Source organism: Theropithecus gelada, chromosome 14 (genome assembly GCF_003255815.1).
Source record: "Theropithecus gelada isolate Dixy chromosome 14, Tgel_1.0, whole genome shotgun sequence".
NCBI lineage: Eukaryota > Metazoa > Chordata > Mammalia > Primates > Cercopithecidae > Theropithecus > Theropithecus gelada.
The window spans coordinates 112925942-112943677 of record NC_037682.1 but is presented as its reverse complement, the minus strand read 5'-3'; positions in this window follow the sequence as shown (position 1 = coordinate 112943677).

The window sequence follows — 17736 nt, the reverse complement described above, 5'->3', positions numbered from 1 at the left end:
GAGGGCTTGCTGCCATTTGGACTCCTGGTGAAAATATCTTTCAAGAAAAGGGTATTCCAGACTGCCTCTATGTTGCCAAGAGAATGTTTGAATTCCAGGTCCTGCAGTGGGCCCTGAATCGCCTGAAGGCCACAGACCAGGCAAGGCCACCTCCTGGCCAGCTTGTCCCTGCCAGGAACACTGAAACTTAGGGGAATTTGTAGGGATACAAGATGTTACAGATCCTACTCGAAGACATCTTAAAGCCTTAAGAACGTTGATAATCTCTTATACCTTGCAATTCCATTTCTAGTACTTTCTCCTAAGGAAATCATTTTATCAGAGATAGAGGTACGAAGATATTGCTTAAAGCATTGTTTACAATGTCTGAATATTAGTAAAACAAAAAAAATGTCTAATGACAGGGAATTAAAGAGATTTTGGTACATACACCCACACGAAGAAGGAAAAACATGAGCAACCTCCTTTGGACAGATGGGAATGCACAAGGCCTCTCTAAGAAGGTGACATTTGGGCTGACATCTAAAGAACGCGCTTTAGGAACCAGCCACACAAATGGGCAAGAGGAAGCAAGTAGAAAAGGTTCAGGCCAGAAGGAATTAAGCGCCTAAGAAGTTAAACAAAACCCAGTAAGGCTGGAGCAAAGGAAGCTGGAAAAAGTGACTGATATAATTTGAATGTTTGTCCTCACCCAGATCTCCTGTTGAGATGTAATCTCCACTGTGGGAGGTGGGGCCTGCTGGGAGGTGTTTGGATCCTGAGGGCAGATCCTGCATGAATGGCTTGGGCCATCCTCTTGGTGATGAGTGAACTCTGGCTCTGAGTTCACAGGAGATCTGATTGTTTAAAAGTGTGTGTGGCTGGGCTTGGTGGCTCACGCCTGTAATCGCAGCACTTTGGGAGTCTGAGGCAGGTGGATCACAAGGGCAAGACATTGAGACCGTCCTGGCCAACATGGTGAAACCCTGTCTCTACTAAAATACAAAAATTAGCTGGGCATGGTGGCACGTGCCTGTAGTCCCAGCTACTCAGGAGGCTAAGGCAGGAGAATCTCTTGAACCCAGGAGGTGGTTCAAGAGGTTTCAGTGAGCCGAGATTGTGCCACTGCACTCCAGCCTGGTGACAGAGCAAGACTTCATCTCAAAAAAAAAAAAAAAAAAAAATTGTGTGACACCTCGCCCCCTCCAATTCTCTCTGTCTCTCTTCTCTCTCACTTGTTCATGCTTTTGTCATGTGACCTGCCTGCTCCCCCTTTGCCTTCTGCCGTGATTGGAAGCTTCCTGAGGCCTCCCTAGAAGCTGAGCAGATGCCAGCACCATGCTTCCTGTACAGCCTGCAGAACCGTGAGCCAAGTAAGCCTCTTGACCAATTAAACAGCCTAATATAGTGACAAAGGATGAATTTGAAGAGGTGAACAGAACTGCAGCCCACAGAATTCTGGGGCCTATAATAGGAAATTTGGGTAGACATTGAAGGGCTTTTAGGCAGGGTAGTTGTATTAGGCCATTCTTGTGTTGCTATAAAGAAGTATCTGAGGCTTGGAAATTTATAAAGAAAAGAGACTTAATTGACTCACAGTTCTGCAGACAGTACAAGAAACATGGTGCCAGCATCTGCTTCTAGCAAGGGCTTCCGGAAGCTTCCAATCATGGTGGAAGGTGAAGGGGTAGCAGGCATGTCATACAGTAAGAACGAGAGCAAGAGAGAAGGTATGGACAAGGTGCCACATACGTTTTTTGTTTGTTTGTTTGTTTGTTTTTGAGACAGGGTCTCCCTCTGTCACCCAGGCTGAAGTGCAGTGCCATGGTCTTGGCTTACTGTAGCCTTGACCTCCCGGGCTCAAGCAACTCCCCCCGCTCAGCCTCCCGAGTAGCTAGGATTACAGGTGGATGCCACCGTGCCCAGCTAATTTTCTTGATTTTTTTGGTAGAGACAAGGTCTTGCCATATTGCACAGTCTGGTCCTGAACTCCTGGTCTCAAGTGATCTTCCTGCCTCAGCCTCCCAAAGTGCTGGGATTACAGGCATGAGCCACCATGCCCAGATGCCACACACTTTTAAACAACCAGATCTCACAATAACTCACTCATTGTAGTGAGGACAGCACCAAGCCAGAGGGATCCGCCCCCATGACCCAAACACCTGCTGCCAGGCCCCACCTCCAACATTGGGGATTACATCTCAACATGAGATTTGGAGGGGACAAATATTAAAATCCCTCTCTGGCTACTGTGTGCAAGCTGGGTAGGAGTGGGTCAAGAATAGAAGAGAGGAGACCAGTTAAGAGACTAAATGAGAGGAAATAGTGGCTGAGAGAATAGTCTGGAAAAGGGGACAGTCATGTATGTTCTGGAGGTTGACACTGTAGGACTTGCTGATGCGCTGCGAGTAGGGCATCAGGAGGAGAGAGAAGAGGTGACTCTACACTTCCAGATGATGGTGCCATTGACTCAGATGAAAGTTCTCAGGAAGAGACCCATTGGGGACAGGGATGTGTAACTTTTTGCAGAACAGGTTTGTGTGTCTTTCAGTGGCCAGTTTCTCCTATCCAGGGGGGAATTCTGGGGATGAACTGAGAGAAAAGCAAGATTGAGAACAAAAGGGAATGTGTGCTTTATCTGCCGAGGCAAGCTCGGTCGGGGAGACCCTAACCCAATGGCACTAGAGGAATTAAAGACACACACACAGAAATATAGAGGTGTGAAGTGGGAAATCAGGGGTCTCACAGCCTTCAGAGCTGACAGCCCCGAACAGAGATTTACCCATGTATTTATTAACAGCAAACAAGTCATTAGCATTGTTTCTATAGATAATAAATTAACTAAAAGTATCCCTTGTTCCTATTAAATGAAGAGAGGTTTTGACCTTGGCTAGTTTGCAGTGAAGCGTAAGAAATAGATCAATATCACACACTATTAGGATGTCTACTGTCAAGAAAAATAGAAAATAAGTGTTGGTGAAGATGTGGAAAAACTGGAACCTTTGTGCAATCTTGGTGGGAATGTAAAATGGTGCAGCAGTAATGGAAAACAATACAGAGGTTCTTCAAAAAACTAAAAATCAGATTACCATATAATCCAGCAATCCCACTTCCGAGTATATATTCCAAAAGAATTGAAAGCATAGTCTTGAAGAGAGATTAGTTCCCCCATGTTCATAGTAGCATTATTCAAAATAGCTAATAGGTGGAAGCCACTCAGCTGTCCAAGAGTTGAGCCCAAGAGTTGGAAGCTGCAGTGACCTGTGATCATGCCACTGCACCCAGCCTGAGCAACCGAGCAAGACCCTGTCTCTAAAAAAAGAAAGGAAATCCTGTCACATGCTGCAGCGTGAATGAATCTTGAGGACATTGTGCTAAGTGAAATAAGCCAGTCACAAAAGAACAAATACCATATGATTTCACTTATATGAGATATCTGAAGTAACTAAATCCAGAGACAGAAAGTAGTATGATGGTTGCCAGAAGCTGGAGGCAGAAGGAATAGAGTTGTTGTTTAGTGGGTATAGTTTCAGTTTTGCAAGATGAAAACATTTTGGAGACTGTTTGCACAATGTGAATATACTTAACACTGCTGAACTCTATACTTAAATGGCGTTAAGATGGTAAATTTTATATTATGTATATTTTAGCACCATTAAAAAAACTTTGGAAACTAATGACTTGTTTAAATCAAGATTAATAGCATGTAACCCACACACTACTTTATTAGAAAAAAAAAAAAAGATCAAGAATAAAATAATGACATAAGTGTATGTACATATTAACAAAAACTGCCTAAGCCAAAAAATATCAAGTATCTCTTACCTAAGCCATTTCACCACTAAGCAGCTTGAAATATAGTATCTGCAGGTGGTAAATTCTGCTATCGGGGACACAATTTAGGAAAAATGGGAAAGCATCCATCATTATTTCAAAGTTTCTCAGCTACCAAAAATCCTATCCATCCATTAAACCAAACAGTATGTCTTGATCCTTGACTACATTTTTAGCCATATGCTAGGTACCATGGACATATACAGACATAAGACACCCACCAAAACTTCTCTCTCCCCTCTCTCTCCCTCTCTCTGAGTCAAAAATCTCTTCCTTCCCTTTGATCTTTACCCAATTTTCTCTTTGCCATGCCTAAGATATGGTTTCTTTGCTCATACAGTCTTGGTCCATGTTTCTCTGAGCCTCTGAGACCTGGAAAATTGATATTGGCTGGTTGTTGGTAGAACCATTTGCTTTTCTTGAGTGTCATTTTTTCCTTGCTACCATCCTTAGTAGGCTGCAGGCTAACCCTTCATTTCCTTTTGGGTGCTGCTTCAATTCCTCTTGTCTCTGATAATTCTCAAAGAAGACCTACAATGTATTCAGGCCACTGCCCAATTTTAGAGACATTTCCACTCTAGTTGTCATGGTCAATGTCTGAGCTTTAATGCTTCCTCCTGAGCTGTGGTTCATCCAGCTGAGTCATGCTTAATGATAATTAGAAAAGAGGTGACCGACATGGGGATTTGAGGCCGTGGCTTAATCATCAGGGAGAGAGATTTTTTACTGCTAACTCATATGACAAATCTGTGAAGCACTGTTGGCTAGTATAATTTATTTTATTGAAGTAAGAGGTTGTGTTTTTTCTAACTTTTCAGTTGAGCTTACTGACCTGTATAAAGTCAGCAAAATCAGGTAATTTTGTGTAAGCATCCTTGTAGAATCTACACTAAATACTGGCAATTGAGATGAAGTGGATACAGTTGGTGTTCTTTAAATATTTACATCCCAAAGCTGATACAGTCACAAAACAGTTCAACACAATGCCATGAAATATTGTATGCTCATGGGTTATAATGACTGATTAATTCACAATTGCTTCCCAGGTAAGTTCTAGAAACTAAGCACGAAGCCTCCCCTCTTTGCAGACCTATTTGCATACCCTGGAATTGCCAGGTGCTCAGCCATGGATCACAATAACAGTGAGAACATTCAGTAGCACCTTCCTAAGTCTTTGGCTTAGTTTTCCAACTGTTGTACTCTGGACTCCCCTCTTTAGTGACTGGTAACTTGGAGTTTTAATTCAATATTAGGCTTCAGCTGGCTATAATGTGTTAAGTAACTCTGTCTTTTTCACAATGCGTATTTATTGAGCTCTCTCTTAATATTCATCGGACATCCCTTAAGAGGCCCCTCAATGGCAGGGAAAGGCAATCTGGTTTTGCAGCACGTAGCTGCACACATCTGTCCATTCCTCAGGAGAACTATAACTACAGCCTGAGTCCCTCCATCTTTCCATATTGCCTTTGGGAGCAGATTTTAATAACTTAATCCTGCATTTGATAGGTCAACTAGCATTTATCTGAGTAACAAGGCCAGTTTTCTGCTGTGCTAAACCTTTCAAAATCATACAAAGCTTCACCTGTATGTTCCTAATCCCACTTCCACATCCTGGCATGGCGCTTGATGTCATAGCCACATTGCATGGGTTTATCCTGCAGAGTACAAGAGGAAAATCGTTCTGGATTTTAGAGAAGAAAATCCAAGACAAGAAACAGAGGTAGCAGGGGAGAGATGTCATTGGTGCATCGCTGAAGAAAAACCTCAAGCTGCCAACGTCAGCTCTACAGAGAAATGGGGACTGAAGCCAAAGAGAGGGATTTCAAACCTGTGTCAGCTGAAATCTAAAATGCAGTCAGTCATTTGGACAATAGCTAGGGAGTTATTTTGATGTATCAGTGACTTTGAAAATGCAGTATCAATCATGGTGTTATTTCTCTTGGACTTGGGGGTGAAAGGACTCAAGTGGAAGGCTCCCATTACCACAGCAGTATTTGAGGGAGCGAGGAAGTTGGGAGGGAGGAAGAACAATATGTCCCTCATCTGGGGATTTTCTCTCCTCGTAACTGGTCTTTTAAAATCCTTTATGTAGGGATCTTGCAAACTGACTCTGAAAAAGAAAGCCTCACTATCTCTTACGGTGCCATCAACTCACACTATAAAAGGAGCAAAAAGCGTTTTAAAAGCCAATTTGACCGGAGCTAATTTATTTTACTTTGTTTATCGACAGATGTCAATATCTTTATATGTTTCTTATCTCCCCAGTGGACTGTAAGCTTCGGGAAAGGCAATAGCTCTGTAAGAGTCACAGCACTCCTGGAGTAGTGCCCATCAGACTGTGTGTAAATGAGAATTGGCCATCAGTCACCCTGAGAGGCAATGCACATTCATTCTCAGGATGCTGCTATTGCTCAACTGATTTTTAGAACTTTGAAAGGGAAGAATTTTCTAACCCTTTCCATTTACTAAATTTACCTTTAGAATTGGTTCATAAGTCACTCCCAAATCAATTTTTTATACTTTATAGTCATCACATTCCTTTTTTTTTTTTTTTTTTTGAGATAGTCTTGCCTTACTGCCCAGGCTGGAGTGCAGTGGTGCGATATGGGCTCACTGCAACCTCCACCTCCTGGGTTCAAGTGATTCGCCTGCCTCAGTCTCCCAAGTAGCTAGGATTACAGGCATGCACCACCATGCCTGGCTAATTTTTGTTTTTGTTTTTGTTTTTTTTTTGAGACAGAGTCTCGCTCTGTCGCCCAGGCTGGAGTGCAGTGGCCGGATCTCAGCTCACTGCAAGCTCCGCCTCCCAGGTTCACGCCATTCTCCTGCCTCAGCCTCCCGAGTAGCTGGGACTACAGGCACCTGCCACCTCGCCTGGCTAGTTTTTTTGTATTTTTTAGTAGAGACGGGGTTTCACTGTGTTAGCCAGGATGGTTTCGATCTCCTGACCTCGTGATCTACCCGTCTCAGCCTCCCAAAGGGCTGGGATTACAGGCTTGAGCCACCCCGCCCGGCCAATTTTTGTATTTTTAGTAGAGACTGGGTTTCACTATGTTGGCCAAGCTGATCTCAAACTCCTGATCTCAAGTGATCTGCCCGCCTTGACCTCCCAAAATGCTGGAATTACACGAGTGAGCCACCGTGGGCAGCCATATTTCGTTTTTCAAAAAAACTTTATTGAGGTATAATTTACATTTAATAAAATGCATTCACTTTAAGTGTACAATTAGATGATTTTTAGTAAAGTCACAATTATGCAACCATCACCACAATCCAATTTTAGAGCACCTCCATCACCTATTCCCATCCCTAGCCCCAGGCAACCACTAGTCTACTCTGTCTGCATAGATCTGCCTTTTCTGGATACCTTGTATAAGTGGAATCCTATCATAGATGATCTTTTGTGACTTGCTTATTTTGCTTAGCATAATGTTTTCAAGGTTGTAGTGATGCAGATGCACCCCAAAATTGGAGCTTAGCTTGGTGGGTTCTTGGCTTCATTCAGAAAAGAATTCAAGAATCAGCTGACAGTGAAAGAAAACAAGTTTATTAGAGCAACAGTGTACATCACAATGGCTGCTCCATAGAGCAGGGCTAACCCATAGACAGAGTGGTCCAGAGCAGCAGTGTGCAGCAAGGTGGCCACTCTGTAGGCAGAGCGGCGCTGTCTCATAAGCAGAGCAGCCTCGAGCAGCAGCAGCAACTGCAGTCCCAAGCAGGAGCAGCAGCTGCCACGGCCATCACGGACTGCTGGCCAGCTATATTTTTGCCTACTCTTAACTAAGTGCTAATTATGGGATTATTCAGAATTTTCTAGAAAAGGGGCGGGGGAGTTCCTGGAACCATGTAAGGCAACTTCCCACTCGTTACCATGGCATTTGTAAACTGTTATGGCGCTAGTGGGAATGTCTTTATGCTAATTAGCGGTGAGGACAACTAGAGGTTGCTTTCATCACCATCTGCTGGTTTCCTCCAGTTCCTCTGCTACATCTTGTTTTGATCAGAAGGGTCTGATTGGAAAACAAGTCCATCTACCTCAGTAGCATGTATGAGTACTTCATTTCTTTTTAGGGCTGAATAATATTCCATTGTATGGATATTACCATATTTTGCATAGCCATGGACATCGGAGTTGTTTCCAGTTCATGGTTATTATGAATAAAACTACTCTGAATATTCACATATGTTTTTGTATAGACTTCTTTTTTTAAATCAGAAAATGTATTCCTCAATTTTATCTTGCCTCTACTCTCAGTGGCTTCGCGACATTGAACATATTCAAAAGAATGAACCATAGGCTCTGAGGTGATGCCCAAAGAAAAGATGCCCTAAAAATACTTTCTACGCAGATAACACCATTGGATTAAGAATATGACCTCCTGAAGGCTGGGCGTGGTGGCTCACACCTGTAATCCCAGCACTTTGGGAGGCCGAGGTGGGAGGATCATGAGGTCAGGAGTTTGAGACCAGCTTGACCAACATGGTGAAACCCCATCTCTACTAAAAATACAAAAATTAGCTGGGCATGGTGGTGCGCACCTGTAATCCCAGCTGGGAGAATCGCTTGAACCCGGGAGGAGGAGGTTGCAGTGAGCTGAGATGGCGCCACTTTATTACAACCTGGGTGACAGAGCAAGACTCTGTCTTAGAGAAAAAAAAAAAAAGAATATTATCTTCTGAAATAATTGTTCTAAAGATGACGATATTCATTTGATACATAAACGTAGGTGTATTGTTTGTAAATAGTTAATCTCATGTGTGCACCTTAAGTACAGCACACCTGTGAAGCTACAACAGTTTAGCACGGTATTTTGCAGGTAGAAGCTGCTTGATACATATTTGCTGACTGAGTTTTTAAATGCTCATAGTGGTTCCTCTTGGAAAGTAAAATATCAAAAGTTTCAGTGTTTAACAGCCTTTTCCCGTTTTGTATAAACAAAGCCAAAGCCCTGGGAGAGAACATGACAAGCTGTCCAAAGAGCCCCAAGTCACAATTATCTATCAGGCAGTCTTATTGATCTTCCTTCAACTCGAGAGGCCTCAGGCAAAGCAACTGCTCTGTAGGCTTGGAGGGGCAGGAAGCGTTTGTGTGGGGCCTGTGGGAGCATTGATTTCACTGCTGAATTATGCCTCCATGAGAAATAGCCAGAGGAGCCCAGCTCTTCTCGGCAAGGGCCCTGCCCCTTGCTGGCACATTTTCTTAGAAGTCGATTGGCCCGGATCCAACATTGGCTAACTTCCTCTCAGTTGCTCCCTTGCACACTGTTCCAAACCTATGTGGTCAGATTTGGGCTGTTAATTCAACAGACTCCAACCACAGGGAAACTAGAACCACCCGGTCCCCTCTTGCTGACATTCTAGCCACCTTGTTGGCTCTGGGCAGCTGTGAATGCATCTGGGCCTGTGGTCTGTGGGCTCTGAGGCAGCACTCAATGAAATCCCATCTTTAATTGGACAAATGAAGTGTCCTCCTCTGGGTTTCCCCAGTGCTCAAGAAAACAGTGTATGAGAAATGTAGCCAGCATGTCCGCCCACAGCATGAGCTCTTGTGTGCCTCTTCCTTAGAGTGGCTGCCCAGGCAGTAGGACCACAGCCACCAGCACAGGAGAACCCTTCATCCGGGTGTTCAGTGCCTCAATAGTTTTCCATTGTCATGTAATCATAAGTTGATTCTGTTTCAATTTTCAAAGCACTTTTTCAAATAGATATCACCTCACTATTAGTACAGATTTTATAACATTTAAAATGTATTTATATAATTATTTTCCATCACAAAATATTAAATTGCATTCTTAGTAGATACAAAGTAAAAAATCAATGCACTCAACATTTTCTTGTTTCTTCATTACTTTTTAATCTCCCTTAAAAAAAAACTATCAGGCTGGGCGCGGTGACTCATGCCTGTAATCTCAGCACTTTGGGAGGCCAAGGCGGGCAGATCACCTGAGGTCAGGAGTTCGAGACCAGCCTGGCCGATATGGTGAAACCCTGTCTGTACTAAAAATACAAAAATTAGCCAGGCGTAGTGGCACATGCCTGTAATTCCAGCTATTTGGGAGGCTGAGGCACGAGAATCGCTTGAACCCAGGAGGCAGAGGTTGCAGTGAGCCAAGATCATGCCTTGGCACTCCAGCCTGGGCAACAGAGCAAGACTACATCTCAAAAAATTTTAAAAAATTATATATTATATATATTACTCATTAGCCATTTAAAACTTTTTTCTAGCTTTGCTGCTGTCTTCACAACTCTATTCTTAGAATATTGGAGTGCTCTCTACACCTTTTTTTTTTTTTAAGTAACCATCCTTAGGGCAGGGCGTGGTGGCTCACGCCTGTAATCCCAGCACTTTGGGAGGCCAAGGCAGGCAGATCACGAGGTCAGGAGATCGAGACCATCCTGGCTAACACAGTGAAACCCCGTCTCTACTAAAAATACAAAAAAAGGAAATTAGCTGGGCGTGGTGGCAGGCGCCTGTAGTCCCAGCTACTCAGGAGGCTGAGGCAGGAGAATGGCGTGAACCCGGGAGGCGGAGCTTGCAATGAGTCGAGATTGTGCCACCGCACTCCACCCTGGGCAACAGAGCGAGTCTCCGTCTCAAAAAAAAATAAATAAATAAATAATAATAATCCTTAGAAGCCCAAGCACAGTGGCTCATGCCTGTGATCTCAGCACTTTGGGAAGCTGAAGTGGGAAGATTGCTTGAGGCCAGGAATTTGAGACCAACCTGGGCAACATAGCGAGACCCCATCTAAAGAAATAAATACGCAATCACTACATAAAATATTTAGTGTTTGTCTTTGACTTTGTGGCTCACTCTCTGAAGGGCACCTTTATGTTTGTTTGCCCATGCCCACAACCTTCACCTCTCTCCTAGTGATATTCTGCTCCCTCCTCTGTCCATGTGATCTGGGTGACTCTTTCCTCTTCTTACCCAACTATGACTTCCCTGCCCAGGAATTGGCAGTGACTCAATTTGACTAATCAGAGCCCCTTTCCAACTGGAACTGAAGGGGAGAGGGCTTTTTGCTCTCAGGTAAAGATATTCTGTTATTTGTTTAAGCAAGTCCCAAATGGGTTTTATCACTTGCAACAAAAACCCTTGACTTACATACTTACCGCTCCCTATAATCTTGGCCACAGTCTTTCCAGTCCTCGAGCTTTATTACTGACTATGTGTTTGGAGACAGGGTCTTGCTCTGTTGCCCAGGCTGGAGTGCAGGGGCACGATCTCAGCTCACTGCGGCCTTGACCTCCTGGGCTCAAGCTATCCTCTTTCCTGAGACTCCTGAGTAGCTAGGACCACAGGTGTGTGCCACCACATCCAGCTAATTTCTTAAAAATTATGAAATGTTTAAGGTGGTACTCACTTATTCTCACCATATTTCCCAGGCTAGTCTCGAACTCCTGGGCTCAAACAATCCTCCTGCCTCAGCCCCTCAAAGTGCTGGGATTATAATTACTGATTTTTTTAATTAGCACATTTTATAATGCCATGATACTTTTGCTTTGTTTTCTTTTCATTTTGTAACCTAATGATTTTTAGTAGCTCTGAGGGTCGCCACAGATGAGAGATAAGAATAGGAAGGTGTTTAGAAACTCCATCACTGTGGGGCATTGCAGAGAACTGGGTGTTCAACTAGGAAAAAGAACAAAAACAGCTTGGAGGAAGGGGTGGTGGATATAAAGCTAGGTGCAATTATTCAAAAAGCTTTGAGGTGGAGAGAGTTATTGTTTGTCATCCTGCAGGGCCATTAATTGTTGTAGCTGGAATTTATGGAGAGGCTGACTTCTGTTCTTTATAAAGAGAATATGCTTTCTAATAACCAAGGTGTTCCAAAAATGAAACAGGCCTCCACTCAAAAATTAAGAATTCCAGGGACTTAGATGTTATCTTTCTAAGGACTCCTGGGTTAGGAATGTCACCTCAAAGATCCTTTTCGCTCTTCAAAGTCTGCGATGTCGAGATGGAGATGAAGGTGAAAATGTTGCTGGTGAGAGAGCTCAGGAACTCTGCCTACGGTTCGAACCAGCCTCTGTCTTATATAGAAACAGGTCCAGATCCCATATCCTGCCATGTCGAGTGACTGATCATTAATTTCTCTGACCTCATTCTCTTTCAATGTTGCCTGTTATAATTTTTATTTGGTATAATAGAAGTGTAAGATACCTGGAAAAAGATACCTAAATAATTTAAGTGGTTGCTGGAGGACCTTGCATCTCTAGATCTTGGTATTCTTATGTGTAAAATGGGGAACTTGGACTATCTCAGAAGTCTCCATGCTTTCCTAGTAAAAACTGAGAAGTAATCTGAAAAGATGGAGAGGTGAGAAGATGCAACCTCTGGTGTTCTACATGCAATGCTTTCCAGCTGCCTCCAGACATTGGAATTGTCTTACTGCAGGAGAGGTACATGGAGGAAAGGAAGGCTGAACATGAGGAGATATACACAGAACTGATTATATAATTTGCAGGACCCCTTGTTCCAAATAATAAGAATTTCGAGACTGCAACAGTAGAACATTGAACCAAGCACGGATCCTTCTAAGTGTGGGGCCCCAGGCAACTGCACTAGTTGTTCCTTTATGAAGCCAGCCCTGAATATGTTACAGGCCAAGAGGCTGTGGCTCCCCATGTCATGAAAATTAACACAAGGCCAAGCAGGTTTCCTGGACAAGGATTCTATTTTGGGGCTTGTGCTACAGCACAAGAGAGACAGCCAAGGGGAGATAGCAGAGGCAAAAGGATCCTCCAGCTGGCTCTCTGAAAAAAAGCTGTTAGGGATTTTATTATTATTATTATTATTATTATTTTGACTTGAGATGGAGTCTCTGTCACCCAGGCTGGAGTGCAGTGGAATGACCTCGGCTCACTGCAACTTCTGCCTCCCGGGTTCAAGCGATTCTCCTGCCTCAGTCTCCTGAGTAGCTGGGACTACAGGAGTGTGCCATCACCCATGGCTAATTTTTGTATTTTCAAATAGAGGTGGGTTCACCGTGTTGGCCAGGCTGGTCTCGAACTGCTGACCTCCTGATCTGCCCACCTCAGCCTCCCAAAGTGCTGGGATTACAGGCGTGAGGTCAGGAGTTTGAGACCAGCCTGGCCAACATGGTGAAATCCCATCTCTACTAAAAATGCAAAAATTAGCCGGGCATGGTGGCACATACCTGTAGTCCCAGCTACTCGGGAGGCTGAGACAGGAGGATCACTTGAACCTGGGAAGTGGAGGTTGCAGTGAGCTGAGATCATGCCACTGCACCAAGATCGTGCCACTGCACACCAGCCTGGGTGACAGAGCAAGACCCTGTCTCAAAAAAAAAAAAAAAAAACAATAAAAATAAAATAAAAAAGATAAACAAAAAAAAAGAAGGTGGGATAACCTTGCTTGCTGAGTCTTCCTTCTTTCTCCCATGCTGGATGCTGCCTTCCACTCCTCCTGCCCTTGGACATCAGACTCCAGGTTCTTCAGCCTTTGGACTCTGGGACTTGCACCAGTGGCTTTCCGGGGTCTCTTGGCCTTTGACCACAGACTGAAGGTTACATTGTTGGCTTCCTGGGTTTTGAGGCTTTCGGACTCAGACTGAGCCACTACCAGCTTCTCTCTTCCCCAGCTCGCAAACGGCCTATCATGGGTTTTCACCTTGTAATTGTGTGAGCCAATTCTCCCTAATAAACTCCCCCTTATATAGATTCATGTATCCTATTAGTTCTGCCCCTCTGGAGAACACTGACTAATACGGTGGAATGCATGAAAGAACGCCGTAGTGGAGGTGAGCTGAAGCCGACCTCCATCCCTAACCCGTCTCAGGTATATGACAACACCCTGTATCAACTGCACCAATTTAAAACAACTGATTTGTGGCTCCTGGTCTAGATGATTTCAAAACTCTCCTTTGACTATAATAGAGGATACTTCAATCAATAAATCAATTAAAAGCTTTGCTGATCATCTATATATTTAAAAACTGTTGTAATTCTATGAGTAAGTAACAGAAAAAAAACAAATAAATGCACAATTACTAAATATCTCTGAATCCCCCAGAACTGGGGGGGATTCTGGGATGATTGTGGCTTTGACTCATTATCACAATTTGTTTCAAAGAGGCCTACCAAATAAGGAGATTTGCTGCACTTCTTTTTCTTCTTCTTTTTTTTTTGAGATAGGGTCTTGCTCTGTCACCTAGGCTGGAGTACAGTGGCAATATCTCGGCTCACTGCAACCTACGCCTCCCACGTTCAAGTGATTCTTCTGCCTCAGACTCCCAAGTAGCTGGGATTACAGGCGCCCACCACCACACCTGGCTAATTTTTATAGTTTTAATAAAGACAGGGTTTCACCCTGTTGGTCAGACTAGTCTCAAACTCCTGATCTCAAGTGATCCGCCTGCTTCAGCCTCCCAAAGGGCTGGGACTACAGGCGTGAGCTACCACACTGAGCTGCCTGCACTTTTTAAACATACATTTTATCCCCATTTGTCTTTATTCAGAATCACACACATCCATTTACCCTTTCCTCTGGGATGGGGGTCGATGAACCACACTTCTCTTATTCATTTAGCAACTATTTACCACACTGGAAATATGTTAAGTACCCCACAGTGTGCGAAGTTCTGTAAGGCACTGGCAGCCAGGCCCCAGTCAAGGATGACTGGTTAGAGAAGGGGAAGAGTCGGCTGAAGGCAGGGAATATCATGAGCCAAGGCATTAAGGTCAAAATCTTAAACTGGGAAATGGCAAGGAATCCAGGGTGGCTAGAGTACAAGGTGTATATGAGGCAAAATGTGGGAGGTGAATATGGCAAGGGAGTTTGGAGCCAATAGTGGAGGCTTGTGAATGCCATAATAGTTAGTCCTTGACCCCATGAATAAAAAGGATTTTTTGAGCAGAGAAGTGCCAAGTTCAGAGCTGCCCTTATAGGAAGTTAATTTGTCACATCCAGCTTTAAAAGTGGTAGCTATTATTATTATTATCATACAATTATGTAATTGTTAGAACATTTGTTTATTTAGAAAAAGTAACCAAGAACAATATACATCAATGCCATTTTCCTACAGCGTCCTCAAAGTGGAACATTTTCAGCTCTTCTCGTCTGTCCCTCCATTTAGTCAGGCCTTTCTTAATTCCTCAGTGTGGAGGTCTTGCTCATCATTCACTAAATTCATCCCCATGGGTTTTTTTTACAGTGTTACATATATTACTTTAAAAATCATTTTCAATTTTTCATTCTAAATACATAGAAATATAATTGATTTTTATGTTAAAATTCTATCCTACAAACTTTGAAAGAAATAAAAATACTTTACCCCCAAATATATTTCTTTGACATATTTTGAGATGGCTGTCAGAGGGCCAGCAAACAGAAGTGGCCCTGTAAAGCTGTCTTTTGGAGGAGATTTGCATCTGTGGAGAATCTGCATTGATACAGTCAGGCTTTCCTTTGCCCAGATCTAGGAAAGATTCACTGAGAGGCTGACATCTTTAAAGGTCTGAAAAGAAGCATGGACCATCTATTCTCTCTGAAGGCTGCTACCTGTGAGGTTTCATCTACATACAAGACAACCTTTGCTGGCCAGGCCTTTTCTTCTTTCCTTCCCAGGACCTCTCTTGCCACCATCACCTACATTTTTTTTTTTTCCAAGACGGAGTCTCGCTTTGTTGCCCAGGCTGGAGTGCAGTGGCACAATCTTGACTCACTGCAACCTCTGCCTCCCAGGTCCAAGTGATCCTCCTGCCTCAGTTCCCCTAGTAGCTGGGATTACAGTCATGTACCACCGTGCCCAACTAATTTTTGTATTTTTAGTAGAGACGAGGTTTTGCCATGTTGGCCAGGCAGGTCTTGAACTCCTGATCTCAGGTGATCCACCCACTTCTCCCAAACTGCTGGGATTACAGGCGTGAGCCACCATGCCTGGCCACCATCACCTAATTTACCATCATAACCTGCTTTGGGTCATGCTCTGAGCTGCATTCTCTCTGTAACCTCAAGATGGTATAGAAGCTTCTGCACCCCATTGGAGGATTAGGTCTTCATTCTGAAAGCTCCTATGTCACATAAAACTGTGATCAAATACATCTGTATGCCTTTTTTCCCACTGCAATACTAGCCTTTTATGAGTTTATTTTTCAGTGAAACTTCTGAGGGTAAAGGGAGAGATTTCCCTAGGTTTGCCTCAAACTCCTGGGCTCAAGCAATCCTCTTGCCTCACATCCCAAAGTCCTGGGATTACAGGCATGAGCCACTGTGCCCAACCTATAAAGTTTTATTAAAATTAGCTATAGCATTAATAATACATTGATACAAAGGTAGAATCAGGTTTTCTCTTTTGAACAAGATTTTTGTGTAGTATTAAGAGATAGTAAAATATTTTTTGTTGTACTTTTGAGTAAACTGAAAAAAAAAAAAAAAGTAGAGTAAGGGGAAGAGAGGGAGAGAGAGATTTTGTTTGCCTGATGGTGTCTATTAGGTCTTCTGATTGTTTTGAAAACTGTATTCTTTCCCATCAAAGAATAAAGGTTTTTGCTTTTTGAAGTCTTTGAATCATCACTTTGGCTAAATGAATCAATATTATTTCACAGTGAGCTGTGATCCTATTTTGAACAAGTATTTTAAACCTTTGATATCTGGCAAACTTTCCAAAATCAAAATTTCAAATTCTGAATTCATTCTTTTTGACATCAAACTAACTTGTTGAATGTTAGGGCCCCTGGACGTCCAAGAGAGACATATGAGGCTTATTTGGTATGTTAAAATCATATGAGAAGCATTGTTAAATAAGAAATGGTGTTTAACTTTTGGGGGGTTATGTTTGTATAAATATGTTAATATGTGTTTCAAAATTGTATGATTTCCTAAAATTCTGATGTATCTTGGTATAAATTATCAGTAATAATTGTAATTATTATGTTCAATTGTTGCATGCCATAAAACAACAAAATGTTCTTGTCAATTGTATCTGTATTTATGGCTAGCTAAGACTTCTGTCATTCATAGACAGTTATTCTTTTACTTTGATTCTTCTTTAAGAAAGCAGTTTATAATCAACTACAGTCCACAATTTGCTTTCTCTATAAGGAAATTCAGGGAAGGTCTCCTGAATACAGGTTTCTAACTTTGGATATCATACCATTGGACTAGGTAAAAAAAACCTTCCAGGATTCTAATTAAAAGCTGATGTGCTCATGAGGATTGCTAACCCAACATCAAGCAGAACAAGAGCTAATTACATGGGGCTGAACTAAGAAAGGACTAAAAAGACTTTTTCATGAACTTTTTGTTGGATACATAGCTAATTCGTTTTATGTTTTCTTTTCCAGAGTCAAAACAAAACAAAACAAAAAAAACCCCTTTTCTTTTGAGCTATTTATAGCTTACAACTAATTGGGTAAAGTATACATTATGAGCAAAATTTGAAGCATTTATCTATCTTTCTACCTGATATCTCCAGCATTTGGAAACTTTTGTGATTATTCTTAATTTAGGACAAGATAGCTATTCGTATACGTTCAATATGAATCTGTATTCTTTTGGAGGATTTGACTGGAATGGCATATTTTCAAATATGACCAGATTGCTTTGAGGAATTGAAGCTGACTTTATAGAGCTAATAAAAAACTCCTTGGTACACAGTTTCTTTACAAGGTTCCTGACCTGTGGTAAGTGAAGAGTGTTACTTTCTGACAGGCCCAGGAACCTCAAGTTATTTTGGAACCTCAAGAAGAGAAGAATTCACCCAATTCATACAGGTATTGCAGTCAGTCAATGACAAATGACAAATCCTTGCCTTGGTTTTACAGCCTCAAGGCTTTTAAAAGTCTAATCTGAGATTTCTTATGAAAATGTTTCTGCAAAGCCAATTTGAGAAAAGCCTATATGGTCAATCACTATTCTTGCTGCACTTTATGCAAATAAGCAGGCCAAGTATAATA